The following is a 17,327-nucleotide window of genomic DNA, read 5'->3' on the forward strand; positions in this document are numbered from 1 at the left end:
TGCCAGCCACTTACTGTACTTTTACAGTGAAGCTGCTGTCCTTAACATTTGCAGTATTGCATTGTAATTCCATAATACAGTATGGTACTGAAATATTATTGTACAATACTGTAGTATGAAATTACAGTGCAACACTGTAAATGTCACTCATTTGTGGTGAATTTTGAGGACAGCTGGTCAAACTAATTACTGAACCAAAATACTGCTTCTTTGTTGTGAAAAATGTGACGAAACATCAGTTGAAGAGTGTCGCAGCCCAACATGATTAGCTTATTGTCTGACTTCACCTGATCTTTCCAGGCACTGAGCAGTTTTTCGGCACTGGACATGTCATATGAACTCTTAAGATGTCCTCTTCTTTCACGTCCATTAAATCTTCTACTCCTCAGCCTACACATTTCTCAACTGAGTGATTGAGTGGCTCCTCAGGAAGGCTTGGTGTCACTCACAGGAAGGTTTGCTTCATCTCTTTTTTGTAACTCGGACATCATTCTAGTAATGGAAAAGAATGACGAAGAACCATCACAGCCCGACTACACGAGGAGTATTCAGGCAATGGCAGGCCGATTATTTAGATTAACGCATAAGTGACCCAAGTTTTGTGATGTCAAGCAGTGAACTCCCTGGTCTACAAGAAAGCAAGCTGTGCATTGGAACTGCCGTGAATGAGACAAACACAACGCCTTCATCATTTCTGTCCAGAACAACGTGAATGTTCTTTTTGTAACGTGACCGAGATGTTTCTCAGCTAATCTCACAATATCTGCAAAACTTGCTACTCCTACTAAAATCTGCGACAAATCCAGCAATGTAGAGTGAGCTGAGACTGGCACACGTTTACATCACCAGAGCCGTGAGGACCAAGTCTTAACCCAAGTAGTTCAAGTCCTGCACAGCACAACTAACTCATGTGCTCAATGCTTGCCCTTGTGAGTTTCCCCTTAGACAGATAGATAGATAGACAAATAAATAAATACTTCATTAGTCCTATCTATAGAAATGTAACAGGAATTCAAGCACGACACAAACAGCGAGAATCTCGTGTTTTCTCTTTCTTGATCCAAGTCAGTTGGCAGTGTGATAGAAGATTAACCCTCGCGACTCTGAGTCAGTATTAACACAATGTATCTGCCATAGAAGATTAACCCTCGCAACTCTGAGTCAGTATTAACACAATGTATCTGCCATCCCAAACCTCACAGTGTGGTGTAGCGGGTCCACAGCTCTCTCAGCCAAGGCCAGGTTTAGATAAATAATCCCCGCGCTCGCGGCTTAGCAAGGGGCCGTGGCAGCTGTGGCCGAAGTGGGTCTCAGGGTGATCTGCGGTGTGGGGGTTTCTCACCTAGGTGCACAGGTGACAGACTGGCCACATCCATGATTGTTCCTGGGGCTGCTAATGTGCTGCAGCTGCTATGCCCTCTCAGCAAGTCGGCTAGAAAGGGGGATGGAAAAGAGCAAGAAAGAAAAGAAATGAATGGCAAGAGAAAGAGGCGGAGGTGGCTGGAAGGAAATAAGGAGGAAGCCGGTGTGTCACAGAGAGAGAGCGAAGGTGACAAGTGCAGCTGGACTGTGGGCCCTAGCCAGGTGTTTAGCTGACACCGAGGGCAGTTGATTGTAGTCGCTCCCGCTGAGCATTAGGAGAAGAGCAGGAGTGACTAGCGAGGAAGACAGCGGGAGTCGGGAGACTTAAGCATGTAATCTCCAGCGTGGGAGTCTTGGCCGTTGGAGAGAAGGTCTGGGATGAGAGTGCGACCAAAGCTGGGATCGGAAGGCCTCCAGACCTGTGTGGGTGAGAGAAGGTGAGCTGCAGAGAGAGTGCAGGAGCCAAACGGGAGGAGCAGGTGAGACGCCACTAGTGGAACAGAAGCACCAGGCTTCTTCTCATTGTTTTAAAGGTCCGCTTCCAGCAACGCTTTACTCTCATTTTTAAAGGAATGTTTTTCTAAACCTCCACATGCAAACTCCAGGTCTCCCAACTGCAAGGCAGCAGCGCTACCCACTGCGCCACCGTGCCGTCGTGAAGAATAATGAAACGTATTATTGTTTAAGATATGTGGGGTATGTTCAGGAGGACATAAGGGGACTTTCCTCCCTTTCAGAAAAGGCTGTCTGACTGCAGTTGCCCGGGGGCTTGACGAGCGTTGGGGCCCCATGCTAATCTCTGTATGTTGTGGTCCCTGTGCCCCTAGAATGCTGTTAAGACGACCCTGATTTTACTTTCACCATTTACAGTATTGTACTGACATTTTTTACAGTGTATATACACAAAGTCCCTTTAAGATAATTAAAAGTGAACATTTGAGTCCCAGACTTCACTTCCTTACTCAGCACCCGGCTAGCCGATGCTCTCCTCGGACACCCAGCCTGAGACCCACAATCGACAAGTACAATTCGGGTCCTCCCCCCCCGTATTTCTCAATCCCACACTCTGCGTGTACTTAAGCGATCGATTCTGCGGTGCTGCAGTCTTCTCCTTTCCTGACCCCTTTCACCAGATGCGTTCACAGGGGACGGGCGTTGCTGACGGTCGGGCGCTTTTTTGAAGGTTTGGCTCCAGATGTGCTCATCCACACTGTAAAAAATGTTAGCCCCTCTTTGTTATTTACACTTATGTATTTTCATTCATTGAACTCAGCACAATAAATTGGATAAATTTAATTTAATTTCAAGAGTTTAAGAATAGTTCAACTCGAAATTATTCTTTAATGTAACTTCAAGACAATTAACAATGACCGGGTAAGTGTAATTAACTTAAAATTGCAAGTTATAGATAACATAACCGAGTGAAACACTTCCTCTTTGTGAAAGCTGATAAATACAATTGAAGAAGGAAAATGTGCTGTACATTGACAAAATGATTTTGCATAAACATAATAATTTTCTTATCCGCATTGCTAGCTAAAGTTAATTTTAATATTTACGGGGTCTCTCGTTTGTCCCCTCACTGCAGTCCTCGGACGGGGTATGTTTCCGGAGGAGATGAATGTTAGTGACACACCATTACAAACCAAACCATTTTCATTCTTCTTTCCTTAAGTATTTTACACGTGTTCAGCAGCAGCGAGGACAGTGTCGATTTATTCAGATCTGGTAGTGGAATAATCCACGAACTACAATGACTGGCGTAAGAGAATCACGTTGCACAGCCTGTCATCTCTAAGTGCTTGTGTCATTACGCGCCAAATAAAAGATATTCGGTATATGCGACAGGTTGAGAAAGGTGAGTGTACTTTAGTATACCAAAAGACACAATTATCGATGTTTGTTATTTTTAACATATGAGTACTCGGTACAGAGTTTGAAAGTGTTTTCTAGTTTTTATTTCTAGTATAGTCAATGAATTTTTGTTGTATACTGAGTATCGTGCTTAGGTGTGGACCGCTTCGTCCATTTTGACTACTGCACGAAGTGTAAAGCGGCACCGCAATTGGGAACCGGAGCAAAGACTTTATTTTTGTTAATAACTGCATCGATTAACAGTCATAATTTTTATTACTGTGAGATTTTTCAGACGCCACATGAAGTGGGACTGTAAGTTTTGCAATTTTTCCTCTAGTAATGAAAAGAAAACCCTTCACCACTACAAAAACAATCACGGACATCACAGAAGGGGTTTTAACTGTATTTACAAAGACTGCTTAACTATCTTTCAGTCCTACGTGGAACTTAAAAATCATTTAAAAGAGCACAAGAAAGAGACGTCTATTTCACTAGTTGCTAAAATTCGCTGTGAACTATGCACATTTTCAGAGCCCAGCACCATCCAAAAATATTTTCTTCATTTGAAGACATTTGAGGAACAAAGAGATTGTTAATTGCCCATTTGGTGATTGCTATTTTAAATCTAGCGTGGTTTCTACATTTACTGCTCATAGAAGTCGTTATCACCAGTCTTCCACTTTACAAAATTTCCGACCTGCACTTATTGTAAGTCACAGCTATCAGACGTCTACAAGTCACACCCAGTCAGACACTGGACTTAACGCCTATAGATCTGAGTGTGCCAGAGCCTCAACCTCAGCTGGAAAACGAGTCAGTTCGACGCCGAGTAGCATCTCTTTTGCTTCGAATGCAAGTAGTCCTGCATGTGTCACAGTCTGCAATTCAGGAAATAATAGATGAGCTGTTTGACATTGGAGAATTTGCTGGACAAATAACTAAAGTTTCAATTGAAAATATTTTAAAGGAACATGATTTTACATCTGAGAAATGTGTTGTTGATGCATTGGCAGATGCCCTGCAAAGTTCAAATCCACTTAATCTGCTTGCAAGGGAAGGACCTCTAGGCACAGAGCACAAAAGGCAATTATTTTACAAACAGAACTTCACAGTTATTGAGCCTGTTGAATACATTTTCAATGCATATGAAAGAACCCATACTTTTGTTTATATTCCTGTTATTAAATTATTAAGTGAACTTTTAAAAAGAGATGAGGTACTGAAGGTATTACAAGTAAATATTCCTGTCATACAATCTGGCCAGTATAAATCATTTCAAGATGGTGAATACTTCAAAGAAAACCAGCTTCTATCAGGTAAAGATATAAGTGTTTCTATTGGATTGTACATTGATGATTTTGAGATCTGTAATCCTTTAGGTACAACAAAAAAAAAACACAAACTCTGTGGTGTTTACTGGGTTATAGCCAATTTACCTGTAAAATACAGATCATCATTATTATCAATGTACCTTGCTGTGCTGTGTAAGACTGAACATATCAAAGCCTATGGGTACAAGCCACTTTTAGAGCCACTGCTTAAAGACACTGAGCAGCTAGAAAGAGAAGGTGTGTTCATTGAGAAACTTGGTTCTTATGTTAAAGGGACAGTGTTATATGTGGCTGCTGACAACTTGGCTGCACACTCTCTAGGTGGATTCCAGGAGTCCTTTAATGTACAAAAGTTTTGCAGATTTTGTCTGGCAGATCGTGGAAACATACAGACCTGTGACGTCAGAAGTGGGACTTTTGCTCTAAGAACACCCGAAGTGTTTGATAAGGCTGTAAATGTGCTTAAGCAAAATGGACTGTTGTGTGTTGATGGTGTAAAAAAAAGACTGTCCTCTAAACAGGCTGGCATACTTTCATGTTTGTAAAGGCTTTCCACCTGATTTTCTACATGATGTACTGGAAGGAATTGTACCTGTAGAGCTGAGCCTATGTCTTTCAGATTTGATTTCTAAAAAATATTTAACATTGGATGAGCTTAATAGTAGAATACAATGCTTTCCTTTTAAATTTGCTGACAAATGAAATCATCCTCAGAGAATACCATCAACTTTTCAACAAAGTGGAACTATAGGTGGTAATGGACATGAAAATTGGACTCTTATAAGGTTCCTTCCGTTAATTATTGGCCACCTTATTCCAGAAGGTGATCAAACATGGGAAATCATTCTTGAGTTAAAAGACTTGGTGGAATTATTATCTACGCCCTCTTTTTCTTCAGAAACACTCTGTTATTTGCAATCTAAAATTTCTGATCATAGGCAGTCGCTTTTAGAGGTGTTCCCTAATTTCAAGTTGCGTCCCAAACATCACTTTGTGGAGCATTATCCTGAACTTACAAAGAAGTTTGGACCCCTAATCGACCTTTGGACAATTAGATTTGAGGCAAAACATTTTTTTTTTAAAAAGGTAGTTCATGATGCCCGCAATTTCAAAAATATTTTGCTTACCCTGTCCACAAGACATCAACTTATGCTGGCATACTATCTTGAAATGCCAAACATTTTCAAGCCAGAGGTTGAGACTGGGAAGGTGTCTGCTGTGCACCTACACATTTTAGATGGTAATATCAGACAGGCCATTCTGAGTAGGTTTAGTGATGTTGACACTGTTGGGCTTACCTCCAATGCTAATGTAAATGGAACATGGCCTTCTAAAGGAATGATTCTTTCTGTTGGAAGCACAAGTGGACTTCCAGATTTTGCAAAAATACTGGAAATATGTATTGTGGCTGGCCAAATATCATTCTTTGTTGAAACTTTTTCAGCATGTTTCTTGGAGCATCTTAGGTGTTACCGACTTTTCAGAAAAAGCCCTGTGGAAACACTGGTCACCAAACCAGAGGACCTGAATGACCACGTCCCACTGGTGTCCTACCTTGTTGAGGGACAGCTGCTAGTCACTCCAAGAACATTCTTGTTACGTTAAGGTAAGTGGTGTTTGTTAAAGTTCAGCCTGATACTTGAAAATATCGAAATGTTTTTATGTTTAAAAACATGTTTATAACTTTGAAGGATTGTGTGTTAAAACTTTAAATTAGGGTTTTATTTGTTCAACTGTTCAAGTTTTAAGTTTATAGTGGCACGATATAATTCATCAAAGAGTTGGCAAAATCTATAGGAATTATATGTGTCTGAGGGAGAGAGGCAGGTGACAGGCGGCCTGTATTGGAATATTTTTTTAATTTGATAATTTTTCTCCTTTTCAGCTAATAGTTTCTAATCAAAAATGCTTCTTCGTGTCATTGTGTCAGCAAATGAAATAAGACGCCTCTCCATTGAGAACACCCCCCATCAGTTGAGGAACTGTGTCAGCTATTGCGATACAAGATTGGACTGAGAGGGAGCTTTATCTTACAATTTGAAGATCCAGAATTTGGAAACGAGTTGTGTAATTTGACAGATATCAAAGATCTTCTGACAGAGCGGGTGACTTTAAAGGTTTTGTTTACCCCTTCTGAATTAGTCTGCTCAGATTCAACTTTGGATACCGGCAGCCTGCCATCTTCCTGTAGTGGAGAGTCTTTAGATTGGCCTGATCCTTTTGAAATTCCACGTTTCTCCCATGATGTTGAACTCCAGCTAAAGGAGGCAAATGATGCTTATGTTAAAGATGGATCTGTAATGGTGATTTCCAAGAGTGTTAAGAGTGAAATACTAGACAAACTAGCAGATTTAATGTCAAAGATTACTGCCTACCCAAGTAAAGATCAGTATGACAGTGTCGCTAAAGCTCTTGTTGAAAGGCATCCTTGTCTCAAGGAGCCAGGATCTGGCAAAGGATGGCATTGCTGGGTGTACAGCCTAAAATTTAAGATGGGTAATTACCGCCAGAGTCTGAGTGCTGCTGGATGCCCAGAGGTTGTTGTAAACAAAAGGAAAAGAGCAGATTATAAAGGCAAATGTGTCAAGAAATCCAAAAAGGGTGAAATACATTATTTGCCAGATCCACCTGAAGGACAAAGTGCAGAGGACACGGAGGAGAAGCGGAAACTCATTGTGACTGAAATGCAGAAAAAAGAACCTGATCTACAGGTTGTGGATGAACTGATGATCTCCACATTTTCACAGCGGAGGAAGGGAATAGTTGGTGGTGAACCACTAATTTCTGAAATCTTTAACAGATGGCCAGCACTGTTTACTGAAAGACAGGTAACTGGACACATAATAGACTTAATTATAAATAAAGTCCTCAACATGTTTAAATATTATTTGAGGTTCAGGTGTGTTGCCACCTAAGTCATCTCACATTAAATTCTTTCTCTCTCCCCCCAGATAAGTGCAGAGTTCAAAAGGATCATCACTACAGACCTTTTGCAGCCATTTCTTGAAGGATTAGATGGTCTGGTTCCAAGACTTCTTGAAGTGTATAAAGCAGCAGCAATGTCTGGCAGAAAGCTGTCACTCAAAAGTATTTTGCAGTGTCTTGAGAAAGATGTAAGTAGTAAAAGTGATCAGTGTATAGATACAATGTTATTATTTATTGTGCAGATTTGTAGTATTTTCTTTTGTCTGATTTTTCTGTTGCCCTCTTGTAGGACACAAACCAGAAGAGAAAAACTGCTGCACTGCTTGGTCTACCATACTACATATCTGAAGATCCATCAGGCATTATCAAGACATGTGATTTATGAAAACAATTCTTTTAAGTCTTTACTTCTTCAGTGATCTAACCACAGTTTAAGTCATATTTTTAACAACCAGTATTTGCTCTGTTAAATACTGTGGTGGTTGTGCATCCTGTAAAATACTTAGGAAATAGACTGTTTTTTTCAGACCAGGGCAACTAGGGAGTTAGTGTTTGCATGTAGTCATGGGCAGGACCCAACTGCTAGTTTTTACCTGTCGTATACAGATAATGACAAACTAAGTGACACTTGCTATCAACTCAGTTATGGTCATTTTCTTAATTTCATGTGTCCTCACAAGATTAGCCTTTTAGAATCATTTTACTTTTAAAAGCTAAAAACATAGGCAAGGGCACAGTTTCTAATTTTTTTTTCCTCTGTAGGCCCATGGCGAACAGCTGGATGTGATTATGAAGGGGATGCAAGTAGGACTCCTGATTGGCCATGAAGGTGTACTTCAGGATACATTCCCACATGAGGTCTTCAAAGTGGCAGTTGTGGTGGAGGAGACCATCATTTTACACAGCCTCCAAAATGTGCCAGAGGGCTTTGCCATGCTAATGGGCATCATCTATTGTTTTAATCTGGAATATCCACAAAAGATGAAATACACTTTTGAGTTTCTGCAGAGAGTGGTTATGCAGATTAAGCCAGATCAAGGCTCTGCAAGGATACATGGCCTGAGAAATAAACTGCTGAGATACAGAGTGTAGACACTGATGTAAAAAAAAAATCATAATTCCTTTCAGAGTCAAACACTATAAATATGTTGGAACTTTAATTTATATTCTTGTTTTATTAAATTTTAAGAGAGAGAAATTTGCTTGGATTTCTTTGTTTATATTTCTTGTTACAAGCATGTGAAGATTGTGATGGAAATTTGTTGCCAAGCTGTGTATTCATGATCATATCATATTGTTCAAATAACAATTTGTAGTCAATTTTCATTTTAATTTAATATTTCTTTATCTTTTTTGATTGAAGGTTAACTCAGGGTTTCATTTACTTTGCTGTAAGACATTATTTCACACATTGATGACACATTTGCCACATGCATGCCTCATAGATATAGCTCTTCCTTTCAACACACAAGCACATTCATGTTTAGAAAGCATTTCATATATTGTATTTTTGTTTTATTATTGTGTTTAACCTGTGGTAACAGATGGTCACTTGCATTGCTGGACTGATTTTGGTATAGTTGAAAAGCACACTGTTATCAGTGTTTTCAGTTTCAGTATTCTTTGTATTAGATGGGCCGAGCCAAGTGCTGATTTGAGTGGGAGACAATTTAGATGTTAGCTTTTTATTTTGGATGTTGGGTTCAAATTTAAACAACAATAGTGCAAGTGACTATGGCAAAGGAAGCTCAAGTTTAGACTTTAATGCTGTTGTCTGAGTACTGACACTGAGAAAATTCATATCATTACTGTATTACAGAGTAATTGAAGTTGCTTCGTACATGTTATTTCTGAAATTTGTTTTAGTTAATGTTTTTAGAAATGTCATGAGAGAATATTTGAATGACAGTTGAATTTATGTGAAATTTCAGGAAACAAGGTAATTTTGTTTAATGGGTAGAATTAAAACGATTTTTTGACTTTAAGCAACACATTTCAGAGCAGCAAATAAACTCTGAGTCATAGTTTAAAACAAAGAATTGTGTGTGTTGTGATTATTACAATCCATGAGTTTAACCATTAAATATGGATTAGTCATATGGACTTGAAAAAATAAATAATGTCAAGCCGAGATTGTTCTTTTAACCTAAATCAGTAAGTGGAAACAGCAATGAAGGACAAGTGGAAACGAGTATATGACATTCAATAATGTGTTTTTTCAACAAAGATTGCAATGTTGAAAAGATGAATCTTTTGCATTCATTAACTTGCAACACTTCTATCTGTAATTTGAAACAACGAACAAGGCTAGGTTGTTTCAAGTGTTCTACCTGAAAATGATTAGTGGACATAATGAATATACATATATTTACTGGACTTAAAATTTCAAGGCAGCAGGGAAACTTGAGTTTTTAAGTTAAAATAGCCTATATTTTTTTACAGTGCAGCTGCTCCTTCTTGCCAGTACTCGAGTGACCTTTGTGTCCACCTCTGGATGAATTCACAAAGTTTCTTTACAACGTTTTTGTGTCTCATGAACACAGAAGTCCCGAGGCTCGTAGAAGAGGCCGTTGATGGTGCGGATTCTCTTTGAAAGGCACTTGTCGTTAGTTATGAGGCGCGCGCTGTATCTTGGAAATCAACAAAACATGTCAGCTACAGACCTGCAGATCACTGAGAACACTGAACACATGTACTGCCGTGATGTCGGCCTCCCAAACTCGGCCCGGGGGCCCATTGTGCCTGCAGGTGTTTGTTCCAACCAGCCTCAGTTTTTAATTGGACTCCTTAAGTGAACTGTTATTAGCCAAGTTCTGTGTTTTGGAAACAATAGAAAACGAAGTGTGGTAATAAAATTAAAATTAAGCAGTTATATGGGAATAAGGCATTTGTTTTACTTTTTAACAATATTTTCATCTTGATGTTCATTCTACTTTTCCAGGTGTTCTAATTGTTTAATTGATCCATTATTTACTAATTAGTGGCTCTGACGCTGAAGTAGCTGCAGCCTTTGATTATTGACTGACCGCTCTGCTCATTTTTAATTGTCATTAATAAGATACAATGAAGAGAAAGGGCAACATAGAATGAGAAAAACAAAAGAGAGTTTAGCATTTAAATTGATAGCAAAGAAAAACTATTTCTTCTATATGTCTTATAAATGTAAAAACCACGCTGCTGTGCAGGGCCGTCTCTGGGCCGAGTGAGTCTTCGACACGATCGCCATGGCGCAGAGCAGAAGAAGCTGCGCAGATGTGCTCATCGAGAAACGCGCTCTCCTTCGTTAATGGGTAGATAGATAAGTCCGATGTGGCATTGATGATAAAGATGGATGGCTAAACAGTAGAGGGGGTTCGGGGTCTCTTTAAGAGGCGAATGTGTAAACTGGCTCGAGGCGAGCTGGGTGTCGACAGGCCGGTCGGCCGTGAAGTCTGTGCCTCAAATGTTGGCTTTTATGTGCTGGATTTGTGTTCTTTTAAAGGGACTTTTAAGTATTTCTGTATGTGTGTACTAAGACTCCGGTGACTCAACTAATTGTAACTTTTTTGTTTTTAGATACAATGGGGCTTGTCACGTTTTTTTCTTTGCTCTTTTTACGATGTCGTATTGTTCGATTGACTCGCTCTGTCTTTTTGCTGTACTGTTTATAGATTCTGATTTTTTTTCCCCTGTTTATTATCACTTCACATTTTTATTGGCGCTTTTTGGAGTTTTATTGCATGTTACGAAGTTCATTTGTATTCATAGAAGCCTTGCCGTGTCGTATTGTATTTAGTTACCTGTTGTCTGTAATGTTATGTATATGATTCTCTCTGATGACATTTGTTTTCAATGCCGGACTTGTGCTACGACCACATAACCCTTTTAATTTTTGCTGTCCATGTGCTCTATGGGCGCCGCTAAGATTCGCGCAGATGGAGAAAGGCCGCCGGTTTTTTTCTTTTTGAGCCAAACAAGACCCGCCAGAGACTGGCTGACCAATAAGAACGTGGGACTTTCAGTGACGTCATGGAGCGAGCGCGCCTCATGAGCACGTGACCGGAGCGTTTGCCACAAGCCACAAAGCTGCGCTTCCAGCTGTTGAAAGCCATTTTAGCGTCTGCTCCCCACGCTTCATATCCCCAGCGCTTGGAAAGCGCGACGTGTCAGGAGTGAGCAGCCCATCGCTTATTGTCTGCTCTGCTGGACGGAGGGAATAATGACGGCGCTGTGAGCCGCTCCCGTCATCGGACACAAATCCGGCTCAACCGCAGCTGTTTTGACTCTCTGGACAGTGGCTTGGTGAAGTAAGCCACTGTCAGTAAGGACACATCGGGATGGCTGCGTGGCATCTTCGGATAGCCGCCAGTCAGGATTACAGGTGTTGGGGCAGACGCCGAGTACCAGCTGACCTACCGGTGAAGTAAGAGCGGGGCGGTCAAGTCTGAAAACGTGAACCATGAAGACCAGGTAAGATGACCAGTTTTTAATTGGTGTCTACTATCAGTTCAGTGATAGACGTGTACGTTACAGCTGGACGTGTGTATCTTCTGTAAATGTTGGTTATTATATACAACCTCCTCACTTTATTCTCTTCATTGTGGGGCATCGGCGACCTCCCGCCCTAAAAGCTGCTGCGTCCTTCATAAGGAAAGGCCAAAAAATGAACGAAACGAACGTGTGCCGTCTGTAGAGTCGCTGAGTGGCGAATACGCGGGACTCGGGGATGTCGGAGCCCGTTTTATGTACTTGAGCCTTGGGTGTCGTGCTCGTTATCCTCTCGCCGGTGTGTACGGGGTGCAACGAGGGACCATGGCCATAAAGTCGGTCATCTTCCAACCCGCTTAGTGTTGAACAGGGTCGCGGGGGGTCTGCTGGAGCCTATCCGAGCTAGCAGATTGGGCGCAAGGCAGGACCAAATCCTGGACAGGGCGCCAGGACACCGCAGGGTGAATCGAGTCCCCCACAACCCAACTACACGCTAGGGTCCACTTCGGCTCTCCAATTCAATTCACCTAAAGCGGCCCCTGGTAGCGATGAGCTAAGGTATATCGCATTGTCGTGAGGGGGAACGAGGCCCCCGTCCGTCGTGGCACGTAAAAAGACACTGCACCGCCCCTGCTTGTGTCACAGATGTGAAATATAGATTTACTTTTTAAGAACCACGCGTTATCTTAAGTTTAAAAAGTCTACTAAAAGGTAAAAAATAAGTCCCTCATACATCACTCGTAAAATAAAAGGGGGGCGCTTTTCATCAAACTTTCAAAAACATTTTACCTTTTTTGTACACTTTAAGTGTTTGAAAAATATATTAACTTTAGTCTTGTGATTACAAAATACTAAAACCCATTTTAATAGTTCTATCCGTTACTAGCGCCACCTATTGGTGAAATCTTGAACTATCCTTCATATGAATTTTATTTCTTAACATGGATTAATTAATCAATTAGTGAAACTGATTCACGTATTGTCATCGGAAGTAAGTGTGCAAAATTTCAAGTCATTTGGACAATAGGAAGTGGGTTAAATATCGATTTGTACCAGACAACAAACAGATGAAGTTAAAATAAGCCTGGTAATAAAAATCAAAGCTTCATGGTAAACTTAGTTTGGGGGGGCCTTCGGACACTCGAGAGCGGCTCACGTAACCACTTGAAGTTCTGTTAAGTGAGAGCTGAGGTGCCAGCACAAGGCCCGGAGCACATTAAAGTGAGCCTCCCAAGTTAACTTTACAGTAACTGCAGGTCCTTGATTGTGTACATTTTATTTTTTAATTTTTTTTTGTTTGTTTTTAATTTGCTCCCAAGGTTCAAAGACTTGCATTCTGTTCTTTCAGATTCTGCAAATCCTATGGGTGTCTGGTGGAGCCCTTTGATGGACCAACATGCAGTCTAAGATGGAACTGTAATTGGCATGTGTGGCTAATGGCACAGGTGAAGAAGCTGAATACAGAAGGTAGATTGTGTGTGTGTATATATATATATATATAAAAAAGAAATTAAGAGGTGAAGCACCTTTAAAATGTTTGTGCAAGATTGTCATTGAATTAACTGTGCATGTAATAACTTTGATGCAGCAAAGCCATTTCACACAGTCAATGATCAAATTAAAATGTCCCATCTCAAAGAACTACTGAGTGACATTAAACTGTAACTAAACACGCAAGTCTGTGTCCTCAGGCTTCAACCAGGAATTGGGGAGCGGACGGTTTTTGAGGGATGCATTTCTGGTCACTTCTATGTGCTTTTTGGGTAAAGGGTCCTCTTTGAAAGAAGTCAACATTTAATTATTTTTATATTTGTTTCTAGTTTTCTTATTGTCACCAATTTCCTCCAGTACTAGATGGCCAGAGGCAAATGCCAGAACTAAAAATTAGTTTTTACAATAAAATCCAAACTCTGACAATCTAGGAGGCAAAAGGTGGTGAGAAGTTGGATGGATGCCCTCCATTATATACATACCCTTGATACCAGTACTTGAGACGGCCTATCGGTGCCAAGGTGCCCTCGCCCAGGTCAGTTGGAAAATGTTATTGACAGATGCAAGACGCATTTAAATGGACTGGAGAATCCTTTTAACCTCTAATACCCTGGGGGCATTTTTCAGTAGTCGCCACCTAAATGGGGAGCACCCCAAAATAAAGCCTTTAATATTCAAAATATAAAGGCAGGACATTCCATTTTTTTCACTAAAACCTGACCGATAACTTCTTCTCAAATGTGATGGTGTCTGTGTCCAAGTGAGACGTTCCTTTAAACAGTAATATTTTCAAATGTCTGATGCAGTGTCTCACGTACAAGTAATGCCAGGGCAGCTTTGCCTGGACATGTCAGCTGTTGCTGTCTAAAGTTTCTTGTTGATAACAGAGTTGCAGCATATGGCCCCCGGACCACTCGCTGCGGGTCTGGACCATGGAGGTGGTGAAGGAGCTGTGCCTGGGACCGCTGGCTGGGTGCGATGCTTTAGCAGGTAAGCTGGCCAGATGTTGGTGGTCTAGTGCCATGGCCAGACGCGAGGGAGGGTAGTGCTAAACTTGTTTTCTGTCCTCACCAAACTAGTCCCTGTGCAACCATCAATTTTATAAAAGGACAATGACGCTAAGATAGGACAGCAACGAGACACACGCATTTTATGCAAAAAAAAAAAAAAAAAAAAAAATAGAAATGCCTTTGTGTCGATAATTTCAGGCACCACAGAGATGAAGAGATCTGCATTTTAATATACGTACATATTATATGTAATGTAGAAAATGTACATCATGGCTGCTTGACGGCGCCATTGTCAATGTAACATTCCTTATTGGTGCTCTACTCCTCTGTGTGCTGATGTGCCATTCATCTTGTAGAGACGTACTGGATTGTCCATGTCTCCGTTACACTCGCCCCAGGCAGTGTCTCATGTTCAGATATGGACATCTACAGTGCATCCAGAAAGTATTCACAGCACTTCATCACTTTGTCCACATTTTATGTTACAGCCTTATTCCAAAATGGATTCAATTCATTTTTTTCCTCAGAATTCTACACACAACACCCCATAATGACAACGTGAAAAAAGTTTACTTGAGGTTTTTGCAAATTTATGAAAAAATAAAAAAACTGACATCCCATGTCCATAAGTGTTCACAGCCTTTGCTCAAAACTTTGTCGATGCCCCTTTGGCAGCAATTCCAGCCTCAAGTCTTCTTGAATATGATGCCACAAGCTTGGCACACCTATCCTTGGCCAGTTTGGCCCATTGCTCTTTGCAGCACCTCTCAAGCTGCTCCAGGTTGGATGCACAGCCATTTTAAGATCTCTCCAGAGATGTTCAATCGGATTCAAGTCTGGGCTCTGGCTGGGCCACTCAAGGACATTCACAGAGTTGTCCTGAAGCCACTCCTTTGATATCTTGGCTGTGTGCTTAGGGTCGTTGTCCTGCTGAAAGATGAACCGTCACCCCAGTCTGAGGTCAAGAGCGCTCTGGAGCAGGTTTTCATCCAGGATGTCTCTGTACATTGCTGCAGTCATCTTTCCCTTTATCCTGACTAGTCTCCCAGTTCCCCACAGCATGATGCTGCCACCACCATGCTTCACTGTAGGGATGGTATTGGCCTGGTGATGAGCGGTGCCTGGTTTCCTCCAAATGTGACGCCTGGCATTCACACCAAAGAGTTCAATCTTTGTCTCCTCAGACCAGAGAATTTTCTTTCTCATGGTCTGAGGGTCCTTCAGGTGCCTTTTGGCAAACTCCAGGTGGGCTGCCATGTTCCTTTTACTAAGGAGTGGCTTCTGTCTGGCCACTCTACCATACAGGCCTGATTGGTGGATTGCTGCAGAGATAGTTGTACTTCTGGAAGGTTCTCCTCTCTCCACAGAGGACCTCTGGAGCTCTGACAGAGTGACCATCGAGTTCTTGGTCACCTCCCTGACTAAGGCCCCTTCTTCCCCGATCGCTCAGTTTAGATGGCTGGCCAGCTCTAGGAAGAGTCCTGGTGGTTTCGAACTTCTTCCACTTACGGATGATGGAGGCCACTGTGCTCATTGGGACCTTGAAAGCAGCAGAAATGTTTCTGTAACCTTCCCCAGATTTGTGGCTCAAGACAATCCTGTCGCGGAGGTCTACAGACAATTCCTTTGACTTCATGCTTGGTTTGTGCTCTGACATGAACGGTCAACTGTGGGACCTTCTATAAACAGGTGTGTGCCTTTCCAAATCAGGTCCAGTCAACTGAATTTATCACAAGTGGACTCCAATGTAACTGCAGAAACATCTCAAGGATGATCAGGGGAAACAGGATGCACCTGAGCTCAATTTGGAGCTTCATGGCAAAGGCTGTGAATACTTATGGACATGTGCTTTCTCAATTTTTTTTATTTAATACATTTGCAAAAACCTCAAACTATTTTCACGTTGTCATTATGGGGTGTTGGATTCATTTTTTTCCCCAGAATTCTACACACATTTTGGAATAAGGCTGTGACATGACATAAAATGTGGAAAAAGTGATGTGCTGTGAATACTTTCCAGATGCTCTGTATGTAGCGTTGGAGACGTCGGTCACTGGCAGCAGTGCTATGACCTGTGTGTGTGACATTTTGTGACCCAGAAATGTGAGGTGGTATTTGCCAAAGGTGACCTCATGCTTCCTCGTATTTGGAGGATAGCTCATGATTGGTGCACTGTACCATAACCTGCTTGGACTTGTTTTGATCAGGAGCATCCACTGTAAGTGCTGACATGTCACTTGTAGATATTTGCTGCTGTTTTGTGAAGTAATACGTGAGAGCACATGAAAAGTCAGAAGAGTGCAGAACATTGTTTCTGGTTTTCAGCCTGGTGCGAGGGTTCATTGCATTGCTTGGAATCTATTGGTTGGCACCTTTTGATTGATGTAGAACACTTGGGTCCATTTCTTATACAATTTATGAAACGCTGCCTGTGTGATGTTCTACCAGATTCAAAGTTAACTGTAAAGATTGTAGTGGGAGTGTGAAGCATATGAGGTGGTGTTTGTGCCAGTGTGTGGCAAAGGTCACCTGTGTGATACGGTACAAGACTTAACAATCACTCTGCCTGGCAACTTTACATTTAACAGGTCAATATTACTGAAGCAAAATGGAAAGATCCAGTCCCCTATACACAGGGGGTGTCCTTCACTATATATATATATATATATATATATATATATATATATATATATATATATACACACTACATAGCCATCACACCTCTATCCGCTAAGGGACTCCCAGAATGCCCTCTGTTTGTCAACGGAGACCACATGGATTTGCGCTTGACTGGACGGACCACCTGGACTCGGTACGTTTGGCCAGGTAGCATATAACAGTCTGATTTCATTTGACACAAATTGTATTCCGTCGTTATTTGCTT

The 17,327-nt window shown here is 41.3% G+C and overlaps 1 long non-coding RNA gene across 1 annotated transcript; it reads left to right on the forward strand.

Annotated features, from left to right (window-relative positions):
* Window positions 1–10,594: 10,594 nt before the first annotated feature.
* LOC114668795 (uncharacterized) lies at window positions 10,595–13,435 on the forward strand. Its single transcript, XR_003718918.2, has 2 exons — window positions 10,595–11,924; window positions 13,291–13,435. It is a non-coding gene; the product is annotated as an uncharacterized LOC114668795 (long non-coding RNA).
* The last annotated feature ends 3,892 nt before the right edge of the window (window positions 13,436–17,327 follow it).

This window comes from Erpetoichthys calabaricus, chromosome 18 (assembly GCF_900747795.2).
Source record: "Erpetoichthys calabaricus chromosome 18, fErpCal1.3, whole genome shotgun sequence".
NCBI lineage: Eukaryota > Metazoa > Chordata > Cladistia > Polypteriformes > Polypteridae > Erpetoichthys > Erpetoichthys calabaricus.